The following is a 16,081-nucleotide window of genomic DNA, read 5'->3' as shown; positions in this document are numbered from 1 at the left end:
TGAGTAGGTATTCTAAAACATTTGACCGGTAGTGTATGTGGTGTGGATTTCAAAAAGATGATAGAGTTCTCTTTGAGATGCTCAGATATATAGAATTAATAAATACTGATAATTTATGAGGTAGTGGAAATGTGGTCATAATTCGTGCTCAAGGGGAAATACTACAGATTTATAAAGTTTGCATAGAAAATAGATGCGACAATTGCCTCCTACGGTGCGTTTTCATTAAACTGTCTTGTATAGCTGCCGTTTCCATTACACATGTCGCAATGTTTTCCTTTTTGCAACATTGCTTTTGTCAAATAAACCTGGGTCAATGGAAACCTGCCTACTAAGAAACTCATTTTAAATAGATCAGATAGGTATGTTGTAACTGTTGCCAAATAATGACATTAACATATTTTGCTAAGAACGTGAGAGTAGGGTGACTCCCCTAGCGGGTCTCAAACCCAGGTCATCAGCACCAATGCAGAACACCCTTATCGCTGTCCCAATAAGGGATATCTCTAGGTCATGTGCTTATTGGGTCAGTATACTTAGGCCCTGTCCTGTCCAGAAGAAACTCTACCCCTTCCTCCCTAGATACTGTTGTAGTTCTGAAACAACTTAATAGGTGTAAGGCTTTAAGCAATAGGATGAATGCACTTTGAAGTAAATATCAGCTCTGTTAAAAATAAACTCAAGAAAAGCTTTTGCTCATGGTGATTCAGGAGTATCATTGTAACAGGTTAACATGCCCCACCAACATTAAACAACTATAATGAAAGCCCTTAAATTGCTGAAATAAGTAGGCCTAAATCAAATCAATAATGAGAATAGTCAGATTAACCAATTCATGACATGGACATGGTAGCGTAGCAGAAAGATTGGACTACTGTCAACCAAGAGGTTGTGGGTTCAAATCCCAGGTGAGGACATGTTGAATAATAATTACTGTATAAATGAACATGCACAATGTAATCAAACTGTGCCCATTTTTGTGTTGTTGAAAACACTGTATGTTAAAAGCCCTGTGGGTATGTGTGAGTATCCCTAACTTTGCCAACAGACAATGACCTATGAATGGATCAGTGATTTATCAATCAGGGCCTTGATTGGCTTGGCAACAATAACAAGGCGTGATGTGTAATGAAAAAAAAATATTTCGGGAGAACGTTTCTTTGGGAACATCAGGCGACGTGCTGACAACTGATACACAGAAATGTTCTTGTAACGTTCACATGAAACGTGTCTAGAACATTGTGTGTCCAAGATGGCGTAGCAGTGCGGTCGTGTTCTCTGTTGTGTGTCCGTGTAAATAGCCTGTTTTTTGTATTTTTTTGTATTTTACGTATATATTTCCCTATCACACTTTTCATCCTTCTACTAAGTATACTTTCCTGCAACCCGCCTCACTCAATGTGGAACGGATTCTATTATTTACTCACCTTTATCTAGAATCTCCAGTTGAAACTAGCTAGCCAGCTAACTAGCTAACTAGCTACTTGCTATTAACCACCATTAGCGGTTTTCACCCAGAACATCAGATTTTCTGCCGAAATAACTGAATCACTGGACCTTAACACCGGATCGCAACTGGCTAGCCGCAACCGAATGGATGTTGCTGTAGGCTAATCACCACTGCCCCCGAAGCAAGCACCAGTTAGCCTTGAGCTAGCCTCGAGCCAGACCCATATCCCGGCTATCTACCTCTTTGTCTACCGGACGGGAGTAGCCAGCTAACTAGCTACTTGCTATTAGCCACCGTTAGCAGTTTTTCACCATTGTCCGTGGCCTGCACTACCTACCAGCCAGCTCTAGCCTGGACTATTATCGGCCAGTCTGCACTGTCTGCACAGCGCGTTATCGACCCAGAACATATCGGATTTTCTGCCGGAATCACTGGACCTTTAACATCGGATCATCGCAACTAGCTAGCTGCAACCAAATGGATGTTGTTGTTGGCTAATCAGCCTTGAGCTAGCCTCGAATCAGGCACATCTCCCGGCTATCTACCTCTCTGTCAACCGGACGGGACCTCCTAGAGTCGACATGGAGCCCCGCCGATCCATCACGACTGGTCTGCCGACGTAATCGTCTATGGTTTCAACAGGATTCCCGTTGCGACGACCACGAAGATCCATCTGCTAGCCCCGGCCCGCTAGCACACGCAAACAACAGCCGTGCTTCCTGCTCGCTGTGCTGTAGCACCAATTCGAACTGCTCTCGGACTCACATATTGCTGTTCACTGGACCTTATGATCACTCAGCTGCACAGCTGATGCCTGCTGGACTGTTCCTTTACACGGTACCCTGTCTTGTTTATCTGTTTAGCCTCAGCCCAAACTTTCATCGCCATTACCAGTTGTTGTCTTAGCTCTCTCTAATAACACCTTTGATTGCTTTATGCCTCTCTCCCATGTCAATATGCCTTGCCTATTGCTGTTCCAGTTAGTTCTTATTATACAATTTCAATGTAGAACCCCAAGTCCCTCTCAAACTGTCTCAAATAGCTCCTTTGTTCCACCCCCCATACATCCCGAGACCGGCTCAATCGGTGCCTCCAGTGATGCTATCTCTTTCATTGTTACCCAACGCTTAGGTTTACCTCCACTGTACTCATATCCTTCCATATCCTTGTCTGTACATAATGCCCTGAATCTATTCTACAACATCCGGAAATCTGCCCCCTTTATTCTCTGTAACCAACGCACTAGAAGACCAGTTCTTAAAGCCTTTAGCCGTATCCTTATTCTAGTCCTCCTCTGTTCCTCTGGTGATGTAGAGGCTAACCCAGGCCCTGCAGCCCCCAGTATCACTCCTACTCTCCAGGAGCTATCATTTGTTGACTTCTGTAACCGTAAAAGCCTTGGTTTTCTGCACGTTAACATCAGAAGCCTCCTTCCTAAGTTTGAGTTATTCACTGCATTAGCACACTCCGCCAACCCTGATGTTCTAGCAGTGTCTGAATCCTGGCTTAGGAAGGCCACCAAAAATTCAGAAATTTCCATCCCCAACTACAACATTTTCCGTCTAGATAGAACTGCCAAAGGGGGTGGAGTTGCAATCTACTGTAGAGATAGCCTGCAGAGTTCTATCATACTATCCAAGTCTATGCCCAAACAGTTTGAGCTCCTACTTCTAAAAATCCACCTTTCCAGAAATAAGTCTCTCACTGTTGCTGCTTGCTACAGACCCCCCTCAGCCCCCAGCTGTGCCCTGGACACCATATGTGAATTGATTGCCCCCCATCTATCCTCAGAGTTCGTACTGCTTGGTGACCTAAACTGGGATATGCTCAATCTCACACAAATGATCAAGGAACCTACCAGGTACAACCCTAAATCCGCAATCATGGGCACCCTCATAGATATCATCCTGACTAACTTACCCTCTAAATACACCTCCGCTGTCTTCAACCAGGATCTCAGCGATCATTGCCTTATTGCCTGCGTCCGTAACGGGTCCGCGGTCAAACGACCACCCCTCATCACTGTCAAACGCTCCCTAAAACAGTTTAGCGAGCAGGCCTTCCTAATTGACCTGGCCCAGGTATCCTGGATGGATAGCGATCTCATTCCATCAGTAGAGGATGCCTGGTTGTTCTTAAAAAGTGCTTTCCTCTCAATCTTAAATAAGCATGCCCCATTCAAAAAATGCTGAACTAAGAACAGATATTGCCCCTGGTTCTCCTCAGTCTTGACTGCCCTTGACCAGCACAAAAACATCCTGTGGCGTACTGCATTAGCATCGAATATCCCCCGCGATATGCAACTTTTCAGTGAAGTTAGGAACCAATATACACAAGCAGTTAGGAAAGCAAAGGCTATCTTTTTCAAACAGAAATTTGCATCCTGTAGCACTAACTCCAAAAAAAATTGGGACACTGTAAAGTCCATGGAGAATAAGAGCACCTCCTCCCAGCTGCCCACTGCACTGAGGCTAGGAAACACTATCACCACCGATAAATCTACAATAATCGAGAATTTCAACAAGCATTTTGCTACGGCTGGCCATGCTTTCCACCTGGCTACCACTACCCCGGCCACCAGCTCTGCACCCTCCGCTGCAACTTGCCCATGCTCTTCAAAGGGGGTGACACTCTAGATCCAAACTGTTACAGACCTATATCCATCCTGCCCTGCCTTTCGAAATTTTTTGAAAGCCAAGTTAACAAACAGATCACCGACCATTTCGAATCACACCGTACCTTCTCCGCTGTGCAATCCGGTTTCCGAGCTGGTCATGGGTGCACCTCAGCCACGCTCAAGGTCCTAAACGATATTATAACCGCGATCAATAATAGACAGTACTGTGCAGCCGTCTTCATCGACCTGGCCAAGGCTTTCAACTCTGTCAACCACTGCATTCTTATTGGCAGAATAAATAGCCTTGGTTTCTCAAATGACTGCCTCGCCTGGTTCACCAACTACTTCTCAGATAGAGTTCAATGTGTCAAATCGGAGGGCCTGTTGTCTGGACCTATGGCAGTCTCTATGGGGGTGCCACAGGGTTCAATTCTTGGGCCGACTCTTTTCTCTGTGTATATCAATGATGTCGCTCTTGCTGCTGGTGACTCTCAGATCCACCTCTACGCAGACGACACCATTTTGTATACATCTGGCCCCTCATTGGACACTGTGTTAACAAACCTCCAAACGAGCTTCAATGCCATACAACACTCCTTCCGTAGCCTCCAACTGCTCTTAAACACTAGTAAAACTAAATGCATGCTCTTCAATCGAACGCTGCTGGCACCTGCCCACCCGACTAGAATCACTACTCTTGACGGGTCTGACCTAGAGTATGTGGACAACTACAAATACCTAGGTGTCTGGTTAGACTGTAAACTCTCCTTCCAGACTCACATTAAGCATCTCCAATCCAAAGTTAAATCTAGAATCGGCTTCCTATTTCGCAACAAAGCCTCCTTCACTCATGCTGCCAAACATGCCCTCGTAAAACTGACTATCCTACCGATCCTTGACTTCGGCGATGTCATTTACAAAATAGCCTCCAACACTCTACTCAGCAAATTGGATGTAGTCTATCACAGTGCCATCCGTTTTGTCACCAAAGCCCCATATACTACCCACCACTGTGACCTGTACGCTCTTGTTGGCTGGTCCTCACTACATAGATCTATAAATCACTGCTAGGCAAATCCCCGCCTTATCTTAGCTCATTGGTCACCATAGCAACACCCACCCGTAGAATGCGCTCCAGCAGGTATATCTCACTGGTCATCCCCAAAGCCAACACCTCCTTTGGCCGCCATTCCTTCCAGTTCTCTGCTGTCAATGACTGGAACGAACTGCAAAAATCTCTGAAGCTGGAGACTCTTATCTCCCTCACTAACTTTAAGCATCAGTTGTCAGAACACCTTACCGATCACTGCACCTGTACACAGCCCATCTGAAATTAGCCCACCCAACTACCTCATCCCCATATTGTTATTTATTTTGCTCATTTGCTTTGCACCCCAGTATCTCTATTTGCACATCATCTCTTGCACATCTATCATCCCAGTGTTAATACTAATTGTAATTATTTTGCACTATGGCCTATTTATTGCCTTACCTCCATAACTTGCTACATTTGCACACACTGTATATATATTTTCTGTTGTATTTTTGACTTTATGTTTTGTTTTACCCCATATGCAACTCTGTGTTGTTGTTTTTATCGCACTGCTTTGCTTTATCTTGGCCAGGTCGCAGTTGTAAATGAGAACTTGTTCTCAACTGGCTTACCTGGTTAAATAAAAAATTTATACTGTATCTTATGTTCTGAGAACATGGCGACCATGTTCTGTGTATGTTTGGTGGGACGTTGATGGAATATTCTCCTAACCCTCAGAAAACTGGACACATTAATGTTCTTGCAACGTCTCATAAAACGTGTCTACAACATTAATGTTGTATGTTCTGAGAACATTGGAATGTTCTCCTAACTTTAATACCAAAACATGCTAAAAAGGTTCTCAGAAGGTTTTTGCTAACATAGATAGAATGTTCCTGTAACTAACAGAAAACTGGACACTCAAACATAAGGGGAACATTTCGGTTAACATTACAAAAACATTCTCTCCCCTAGAATTGTTAGCTGGCATGTCTCTGCCTCCCAGGCAGCTCCATAGCCAGGCAAAAAGAGACAGAGGGTATCCCCAAATGACTGACTCATGCTTGGCTGTGTAACATGTGGACTTGTGCCTTTCATTTACAAAGTGAATCCCCCAGACAGGGGGAGATATTTCACTGTGACACCACACTCATGATAGAGTTCCTTTCTCCCCACAGGATGTTCAGAGGCAACAACCTCTGTCCAATTAGTAGAGGAACCTACTGTCTCTCAGCTGACAGGGCAGACTCAACTCTGACACCCAGTGGCCAGAAAGATAACTGATGTTATAGTTATGTAGGGCTGTGGTCTACAGTACGCTGTGGCTATGGTAGGGCTTTAAAAATGAACACAAAACAGCACTATATTCTTACAGACATCACTACATGTTCATATGTACTTTCTCACTCTCACTGCAGTAGCTCACTCAAACACAAGCATGTATGCATTGCATACAAACACACTACATTACACATACAAACATACACACATACACACACAGCTCTCTCTCTCTCTCTCTCTCTGCAGCAGTGTAATTAATGGCAGCAGCCCTGTCTTCATAAACTCTGTGAGGAGCCTTATTGCGGTGTGTCCCTGTGGCTGTGGATGCCTGCCGCTGACGGATGAGTGTGTCGCCGTGACTCCCTTGCCGCGCCGCTGTCACCACTGCTGATGGCATTAACGTGCAGGCGACGCCATGACAAATGCCCGTTATCAGCGAACGAGGCTGGTGACAAATGGAAGGGGCGCTCCACGGCCAGCCCTGTCATGCCGTAATAAAAAAAGATGGATGAGTCCCCCACACAGCTCTGTTAATGCGATTTAGGCAGCTCTCGCTGGCTCCAATTAAGACTATAGGAGAGAGGAAGTAGGAAGGAGAGAAGGAAAGGGAGCTAGGTGGAGGTAGGGAGAGAGAGAGAGAGAGAGAGAGAGAGAGAGAGAGAGAGAGAGAGAGAGAGAGAGAGAGAGAGAGAGAGAGAGAGAGAGAGAGAGAGAGAGAGATGGGTGGAAGGAGGAGAGAGAGAGAGAGATGGGTGGAAGGAGGAGAGAGAGAGAGAGAGAGAGAGAGAGAGAGAGAGAGTGAGAGAGAGAGGTGGAAGGAGGACATGTAGCTAGGTGGAGGGGGAGAGAGTGAGAGAGAGATAGGTGGAAGGAGGACACGTAGATAGGTGGAGGGAGAGAGAGTGAGAGAGAGATAGGTGGAAGGAGGACACGTAGCTAGGTGGAGGGAGAGAGAGTGAGAGAGAGATAGGTGGAAGAGGAGAGGTAGCTAGGCAGCAAGAGAGATATCGAGAGAGAGAGGGAGGTGGAAGGAGGATAGGTGGAGATTGAGCAGGGCCGTAAGGCCCTTCTAATGACATAGTTTTACAGTCTAAGATCATTTTGGACAATTTTCATAAAACTTTGCTAAACAAGCTCCATGCTTTACCAGTAGGCCTAGCTAACAACATACTGTAATTATAAGTAATACTATTCGCACTCTCTCATCACTATCTAGCTAGCCCATTTACACCCCATCCCCAATGTAACAGTCTATCCCATTAAAGGAGTAATTCACTATTTTACAACATGATGTTAGATGGTTCCTCAACCTGAAAGTAGTCTATGGGCCATGAGAAATTGTAATCCATGATTCGGTTTTCTTTAAACAGCCACTACAAACTTCAGCTAACTTTAGCCACAGCTAGCTAAAACTCAATGGTAATGATAAGAGCTTATGAACATGTTTTTGTTTTTTATGTCCAAATCACATTTAAGTAACATCAAACCAAATATGGAGTTGATTTGAGTTGATTTCAGGTGATTTTGGTCACATGGGATCACATGCCCCCATCACTTCCATTGATTTTTTGCTAGCGGTGGCTAAAGTTAGCTGAAGATTGTAGTTACTGTTTAAAGAAAACCTACTTTTAGGGTGAGGAACCATCTAACAGCATGTTGTAAAATAGTGAACTACTCCTTTATTAACACCAACACCTTACCCCTAATGTTATCTGTCCACAATACCCACTTTGGACAGCCTCACTATGTAGGGAAGGCATAGGAACCCAGTGATCCACAAAATGTTTACTTTACATCTCTTTCTGCTCTCTCTCTCTCTCTCTCTCTCTCTCTCTCTCTCTCTCTCTGTCTGTCCCTCTTTCTCTCTTCTCATTATGTCAGAGCCGTTACTGTTCCATTTGTCAACATGGTAGCGGATAGCATGCTGAATTTGGCACTTCTGTGCTACTGGGTCTCCAAGTATGTTACTGCCTGGGTCTATTCTCTCCCATTTACCATGGCCTTGTGACCCACACATTCATGCATACACTCTCTCATACCTCACACACACACACACATACACACACACTAGGGCGGGGTCCAGAGGTGTATTCCCCTGGGCCACAGTGAGGTTGTTTTAAGTGCTTATTATCCAGCCCTACCCGAGGGCCACAGACAGCACTGCTGATGCCAATGTGGGCCCCAATAAGCATCCAGGGCGGGTTTCAGGCTTTTAGGGAGCAGAGCTGGTTTCTCTGGTGTTCTGGCATGTTCACATGTTTATTCCTAGAGATGATTAAAGCCCTAAGATGTTGATTGGCCCCTTTCATTTTCTGATGTGTATTTGTCAGGGCGTTTCCACCTGTTGGCTTTGATGTCAGTGAGCTAGCTGTATTGTTGAGTTTCTGTTGTGTCTGTCTCATCTCTATCTCATGGCTGCTGGTTGTAAAGTGAGTCTGTTCGTGGTAGATTAGAGGTCGTACTTTATGTCATACAGTAGCCTACAGCCTGAAATAATGCTATTATATGGGTTATTGTAGTGAATGAAATAGTAGTACTTACTAGTAAATATTGCTTATGCTATGAGCTTGGACTTCACATAACATAAACATATTTCTAAGCTACAAGAGGGGTGAAATAGAGGTGTTTCATTCTGCCCTTCCCTCTCATTCAGTTGTTATATCAGTTGAGTTTATTTTCCTGGAGTTATGCTGTAGCTTTCAAGTCCTTAAGATTAGTGGTTGGGTAAATGTAGCAATCTCAATACCTGCTTCATTTTGTTCAGTTTTGATTAATCAACCAATGCTTGTGTGGGTTTATTTGATGGTATATTGACATCACTGTTCAAATTCAGTGCTGTCAGCTGTCATTCAAATGGACCTTTACTGTAGCCCAAGCGCTCCTATAGTAAGTCAAGTCTGCCTCCCTGCCACAGAGGCACCAAGCACAGCCGAGCACTAGAGGGCGCCACAGACACCCTCATGTATGCATGCTGGTTTAGTGGAGGAACCTCGGAGTGACAAGGCCAAAGCTGAAGTATGACAGCTCCTGGACCATTTACAGAGAAACAACCGAGATCAGACTTCATACTTTGGTCAGTGCACACTCCTTAACCACTATATCTCCTTGAATGAACCAATTACTACATTTTTTTGTCATTGAAAGAATACCCTTGATGTACAGAATACGACACTTGTTTTCAGTATGCACAGAATGTAGGCCTACCATTACACTCTGTGTTCCTGCTTCACGTCATGTTATCTCAACATTATTACTCTGTGGGGTCATGACAAAACCAGCCCAGCACTCCGCCATTCACTCACACATGCAGGGAGGCATCTGGGCAATTCCACGGTAACAGAATGATGCTGAGACTCAGATGTTTCACTTTAAAATGTATGCCAAACAAAAAACTATGATTGCTAAGTTTAACAAACCATACAACTCTATGCACAAGGACAACTTTTAATAATTTCCACATTTTTTTTTACTAAAACACATTTACTTGAAGAACAGTGCAGATGCAAAAATGGTAACAGAATGACGATTTGTGCTGTTCGTGCCGTCATTCTGTTACCAAAGTTGCATGGTTTGTTTAACTTTGCAATCATTGTTTTTTGTTTGGCATACATTTTAAAGTGAAAAATCTGAGTCTCAGCATCATTCTGTTATCGTGGAATTGGCCATCTTACTTTGTTCATTTACGAGGGTAAAAAACAATGCACCAATACACAGCCGGCCGCAAAACGCGAGGTGCCCATGTCTGTGACTTGCCTTTTCTTCCACTCTAAAGGGAGTTAACCTTGAAACCTATTTGAAGTCATTGTGCCTCTATTTCTCGTTGTGTACTGGGCTTAATCTCAACGAGTGGTGACAGTTCACAACTACCTGTAATGGCGGAGTCCCCAAGTCAAAGGGACCGGAGTGTCTGCCCCTACGAATAACAATACACACTGTTTCCCAGTTTGCATTGTGACTGTGTGATTCCGCAGTGAGAGCTGGCCTCTGGACGGCTCTTTATGGCTCTAAAGAAAGAGGCACACAAAAGAGGCTGTAGTCGAGCTCAGTTAACCTGTGACTGGAGCGGGGCGTAAAGCATGGTCAGGGGTTTGACCATTCCTGGGTTAACAGTGTAGGGTGAACCTAGAACCTATCAGGATAAAATGTGGTCCGATGTTTGAACGGGCAGGATTAACTATGTACGGTAGGGTTTACCTATCATGATAAAACATGGTCAGAGTTTTGACCATGCATAGTTAACCATGTAGGGTGGTGAGCATTAAGTGTGGTCAGGGTTTTGATCAAGTGTGGTTAACCTGTTTAACCTATAAGGGTATCCTGTGTTATTAGGGGTTTTGACAGTGATGGGTTGAGCTGTGGGCGTATGGTGTGTTGGTCAGAGTTTAGATCATGCAGGATTAACCTGTGGTTGATGAGGTGTGTTCAATGCTTTTGCTTGTATAGTCAAGCCATGAGCCACAGCTAACCGGTAGAGTCGGCATGCACTTGCAAGTCTGCATGGTGTTCTCTGTTTCTTCTGCTGATAGGCCCGAATAAATCACCTTTCTTTCCCAATCATGGAATACAATACAGAATACACTGTATGCAGGTTCAAACTTCACACTGGTGAAAATGTTGGTACAGCCTTGTGGTCCTCTGTAGCTCAGCTGGTAGAGCACGGCGCTTATAACGCCAAGGTAGTGGGTTCGATCCCCGGGACCACCCATACACCAAAAAAAAAATGTATGCACGCATGGCTGTAAGTCGCTTTGGATAAAAGCGTCTGCTAAATGGCATATTATTGTTTTCAAACTTGTTTTTCATTTTTTTATGTATGTCTGTAGCTTTCAGAAGAAGGGGTAATTTTCTGTCAATAAACAAACTTGTTGTTAGATATTCATCCACTGCTCACCACTTCTAGTTTCTTTAATTGTGTGACAGAAACTCTATGAGCTAGAAGAGCAGAGAGACACACTATAGAGGGGATAAATCTGAGTTTCTCTTCCCTCCACCTCAAGTAGTATTGTCGTCCAACTCTCTGTGTCCTAACCAATGTTTTTCACTCCCGGAGAGGCGAAGACATCTCATCACAATTTGTCAAAATCACCCTGTAGGACAACCTGTTGTTTTCTGGCGGTTGAAAACAACCAAAACTATGATGATTACAGCAGTGACAGTGACTGTCACATAGCCATAATGGTTACTGAGCCATGGCAGAAGGGAAAGAGGGATGGATGGAGGGAAGGAGATAGAGAGCAGAGCTAACCCCAGAATAAAGACACCCATATGGGCTGGCATTGCTCCTCAACCTTAAGACAAACATGAAAGTAACACACACAAACATCACAATCCTTCTTCTACACACACACACATATGTAATACCTGACCTCTGATGACCATATGCACACCAATAGGCCTACCACCAGCCCCTAGCACCCTACTATAAAAATAACTAAATCACTCAGTTATATTGGGGAAATCATGACACTCTCTCACACTGTGCTGTGTTTCTTTCATATGATTTCCCTTAGGGCCCCTCAATCTCTCCCTGATTGAGTGATGCCTGTGTTTGTGTGAGTGGACAGTGACAGAGTCACAGGCTTTCTTTGTGTGTGTGGACAGGACAGTGTGTGAGTGTGGTCCCTGCCGTGGCCTGGTTAGATGCAGCCTCAGAGCAGGGCTTTGCTCCCGACAGGGGGGCTTTTCAGCCCTCTATTTATGAGCTCTGCTTTACATATTCATTCTGCTACTGTTAAACAAAGGCAACAGGTCACCTTCTCCCTCTGAAGCACTCAAAGAGCCACAGCGAGTGTACTGGGGAGTATGTGGATGTATATACCCTAACCCTTGCTGTAACCCTAACCATAACAAGTAGCTCATGTACTTGCTCATCTATTCTCCCCATAACTCCTATTGGGCCATATCTTGTCCCTTCTAAAAATGGCTGTCTAGGGCAAACCATTATGGTTGTGGCTCTATGGCTCATTCCCTCCTAACAAGCCCATCTCAGGCTGGGAGAGAGAGGGAGAGACAGCTGGGCAGATAGCAGGGCTGTGGTTGTCACGGTGAAGCTGTTTGATTGGTGGATGGGGGGGTTGATTGATAAGGACCCCCCCTGCTATTCCAGCGACAGCTCCTGTCAGAGAGCCAGCACGTCCTACATCAAATGTATCAACTGGTCCCCTCAACATCCCCCACCCTACTCCAAAACCCCCAAACCTACTTCATCACAGAGGCTCCTAGAGTCACAACTCACAGACATGTTTCTGATGACTTAGAGAGGGATAAAAAATTGTTTACTTTCCTGATTACATTGACTGTTTTTGAGTAGACATTTAAGTAACTTTTGTATGAATTATGCTAACTGATTTACATAGAAAGTAAGTCATTGTACTTCATGGATTCATAGGAACATTTCTAGCCCCTGGTGAGAGACAAACATGTGACAGTACACAAAATGTCCTTAAAAGACATCAGTGTAACAGTTACTTAATAACATGAAGTGGTGGACTTCATGTGAGGTTGCAGCAGGGCAAGTGTCAGACAAAGCTTCTGATTGACCCTGGTGGCTATTTCAGTTCTCTGATAACAGGAAGGACATACAGGTTTTTTGGTGAATGAGGTCGAGGGGGGGTGGGGGGGGGGGCGACTGGTGGCAGAGTGAGTAGGGTGGGCCATTGGTTCCCAAACCTTTTTGCTTTGACCCACCGAAAGCCTGTTTGACTCCACAACCTATAGGGAACTAACCATTCAGGAAACACTGACAGATACTGTTGGGTTACTATAGATTTTTTGGGGGGTGGGAATGTGTGGATGAATTAGGACAGTGTGTGTGGACTTAGTTAGAGGCTGTATTGAAGTGGGGGGGGGGGCTGATGGCTTGTGGGTTGGGGGAGATGAGGGGAGATCGGTCGGTGTGTCTCGCTGGACAGTGAGGATATTTCTCTGTGGATCCGGGGGTTATCAGGGCCTCAGATATGAGGGTCCCTCTGTCAGCGCAGAGGGGTGACAGCCAAACCAACAGGGCCGTGGGGAGCACAGAGATAACACACCTGATTGACGCCTGAGGGGAGAAAACAGAGAACGCTGCTGGTGGAATGTGCGCTCTGTCGTCTCTCTTCCACCCTTTACCCCCACCCCAGCCGCAGAACATTCCTCAAGGTTCCACCACAGCTCTAAATACAGACTGTTTACCTAATTAGGTATAAACAACAGCGAGAGGAGGAAATTCAATACAAATCATTCACAATATCTCTTAGAATGAATATCTCATAAATATTACATACTGTAAACATAGCTGCGGGAACTAGTTTGGGGGGGTGCTGATCATTTTTTGTTGCGCTACAGACGGCTAAATCGGTCCGCTAATATAGGCCTATTATTTAAAAAATAAATATATAATTACTATTTATTTATTTGTTGATCTTCCAGGGGGTACTGCACCACCCGCAGCACCCCTACTTCCCGTGGCTATGACTTTAAAGGGTGATCAGAATTGGTGTAATTTGAAAGGTCAAAATAGCATGGTTAAGGTTGACACTGATGACATGACAGTTAGCCCATAGTAAATGATCTGGTAAGAGTGCCATAGCTTTGTGTGTTAGCAACAGCAAGGGTGTTAGCAGTGTTGGGCTCAGTTCTGGATTGCAATTGACCTGAAATTCTATTCATATGATATACAAATAAGAAATTAAATTCTATGAGTGTTTTTTAGTTTCCTAATTTTTATTTTCAATTCAACCCCAGATCCAATAGAATATCACAGTGGCGTGTGCAGTATGCATATCAGTATTTTCACTAGTAGCCTACTGGGTAGATAAAGTCTCATCTAATGCAGTGGTTACAGTTCTATACCCAACCCACAACCCAACCACTTTTGGAACTCTGAACCCCACCCCTCGCTCCCTGCCCACATGGTCACACCAGCCCTCATAAATCAGAGATTAGCCCCCGGGGGCATACAGGCGTGCGGCCTGCCGGGTGGCATCCGTGATTAGTTCTCCAGGTTATCTGTGGAGGTAACACTAAGTTGCCATGACGACACACTATACAACTGGGTTTTACAGTTGGAGGGACACTGGAGGGGATAGTTGGAAGGGGGTGGAAAAGGGCCTGACAGTAGACTTCCAAGGAACAGCAGTTTGTAGGTGTGGGTGTGCGTCCGATAGTGTGTGCATGCGTGTGTTTGTATGTATGTGAGAGTGTGTGCCTGCATGTCCCCCATGAATACCTCACTAGAGGAGGCTGGTGGGTGGAGCTACAGGAGGACGGGCTCATTGTAATGGCTGGAATGGAATATATGGAACAGAGTCAAACACATGGTTTCCATATGTTTGATGGGTGTGATACCGGTCCATTGATTCCATGCCAGTCATTACAATAAGCTCTTCCTCCTATAGCTCCTCCCACCAGCCTCCTCTGGACCTCACTAAGGCCTAAACTAGCACAGCTCAGTTCAGCATAGCACCGCAGCAATCAGCCATTATGTCATCCTTATTGAGCCCCAATGTATGCCTTATGCCTGCTCTGTGTAGGTTCATGTAAAGTGTGTAGGCTGCAGGCTGTGTGGTGTTTCAGACTGCCTGAGCCCCAGCCCTGCTGGCCCTACCCTGCAGTCCTGAAGCGCATGGTAAAGACATCAGGCCCTTCCCTTTGAAGGAGACCACTGAAACACAGCAGCTCTCAACATGCTGCGTCTCTCTTTTCAACTACCCTCTCCCTCCAAATTCTTGCAAGACCCTGTTCCCCTCTGCTTTTTCAATTTACTCCGTCACTCACAGATCCCTCTTTCACTGCCTTTCTCCCTCCTTCCCTGCTGTCAGTCACTCACTCAATCTACTTAACCCCCGTCCCTTTCTCACTTTACTTATTGCTCTCCCTCCCTCCCCCATTCCTCCCTCACACTCCTTCTTTCACTCCTTCTCTAAATGTTTCCGTGAGTGAGGTCATAAGATACAGTATTCTCTGAGTTCTCCTAGCAAATTGATATGGTGCTATGTTGTGGCCCTTGAACATCCTAATCCCTTTGTAGTGATATGTGTCCTGCGGTAGTCTGGAGATAGTGGTACTGTTAAGCAGGAGGCTGGTGGGTGGAGCTACAGGAGGACAGGCTCATTGTAATGGCTGGAATGGAATATATGGAACATTGGTAAAGCAAAGGAAGCATTAGTCGTTGACCAATTAAAGCCTAATTCATGACTAGACACAACCAATTACAGTCTTTGTTTCCATGATTGCCGCCCACATTAACTTTTGCATGTGATATTGCATTCTGTCCCTGGGTGACATAAATGGGGGTCTCTCTCTGTAGCAGAAGGAGCTAAAATGACAATATTTACATTCTATTAGTTATACATCCATGGCTGTCCACATGGTCTTTAGTAGGTGACATTTGGGGTACCTCTGTGACATTTGGGGACCGTGTCCCCTGCCGTAGAGGAATGCAGCGTGTCCGGCGTCTGTCAGAGTCATCACACATGCTCCTCCACTCAGCTCTCCTCTGCTCATATGGTGCTGCCCTGGCCTCCCAGGAATGTGAACACTGTCACTGCACTGACGTCCGACCAGTTAGGGAAGCCCTCTAATGTCATTGTCATGGTGGGACTTTCCCTCCGCACTGTTGATTAATCTCTGACGTATTGTCTCTCATTTTCTGGAGGAAAAGATCTAGGGTGTTAACTGTGGCCCTGTTCCAGAGTTGGCGATTGGGGTCAATTCAGAT

The sequence above is a fragment of the Coregonus clupeaformis genome, chromosome 37 (genome assembly GCF_020615455.1).
Source record: "Coregonus clupeaformis isolate EN_2021a chromosome 37, ASM2061545v1, whole genome shotgun sequence".
NCBI classification, from domain to species: Eukaryota; Metazoa; Chordata; class Actinopteri; order Salmoniformes; family Salmonidae; genus Coregonus; species Coregonus clupeaformis.
This window is presented reverse-complemented; position numbering follows the sequence as displayed.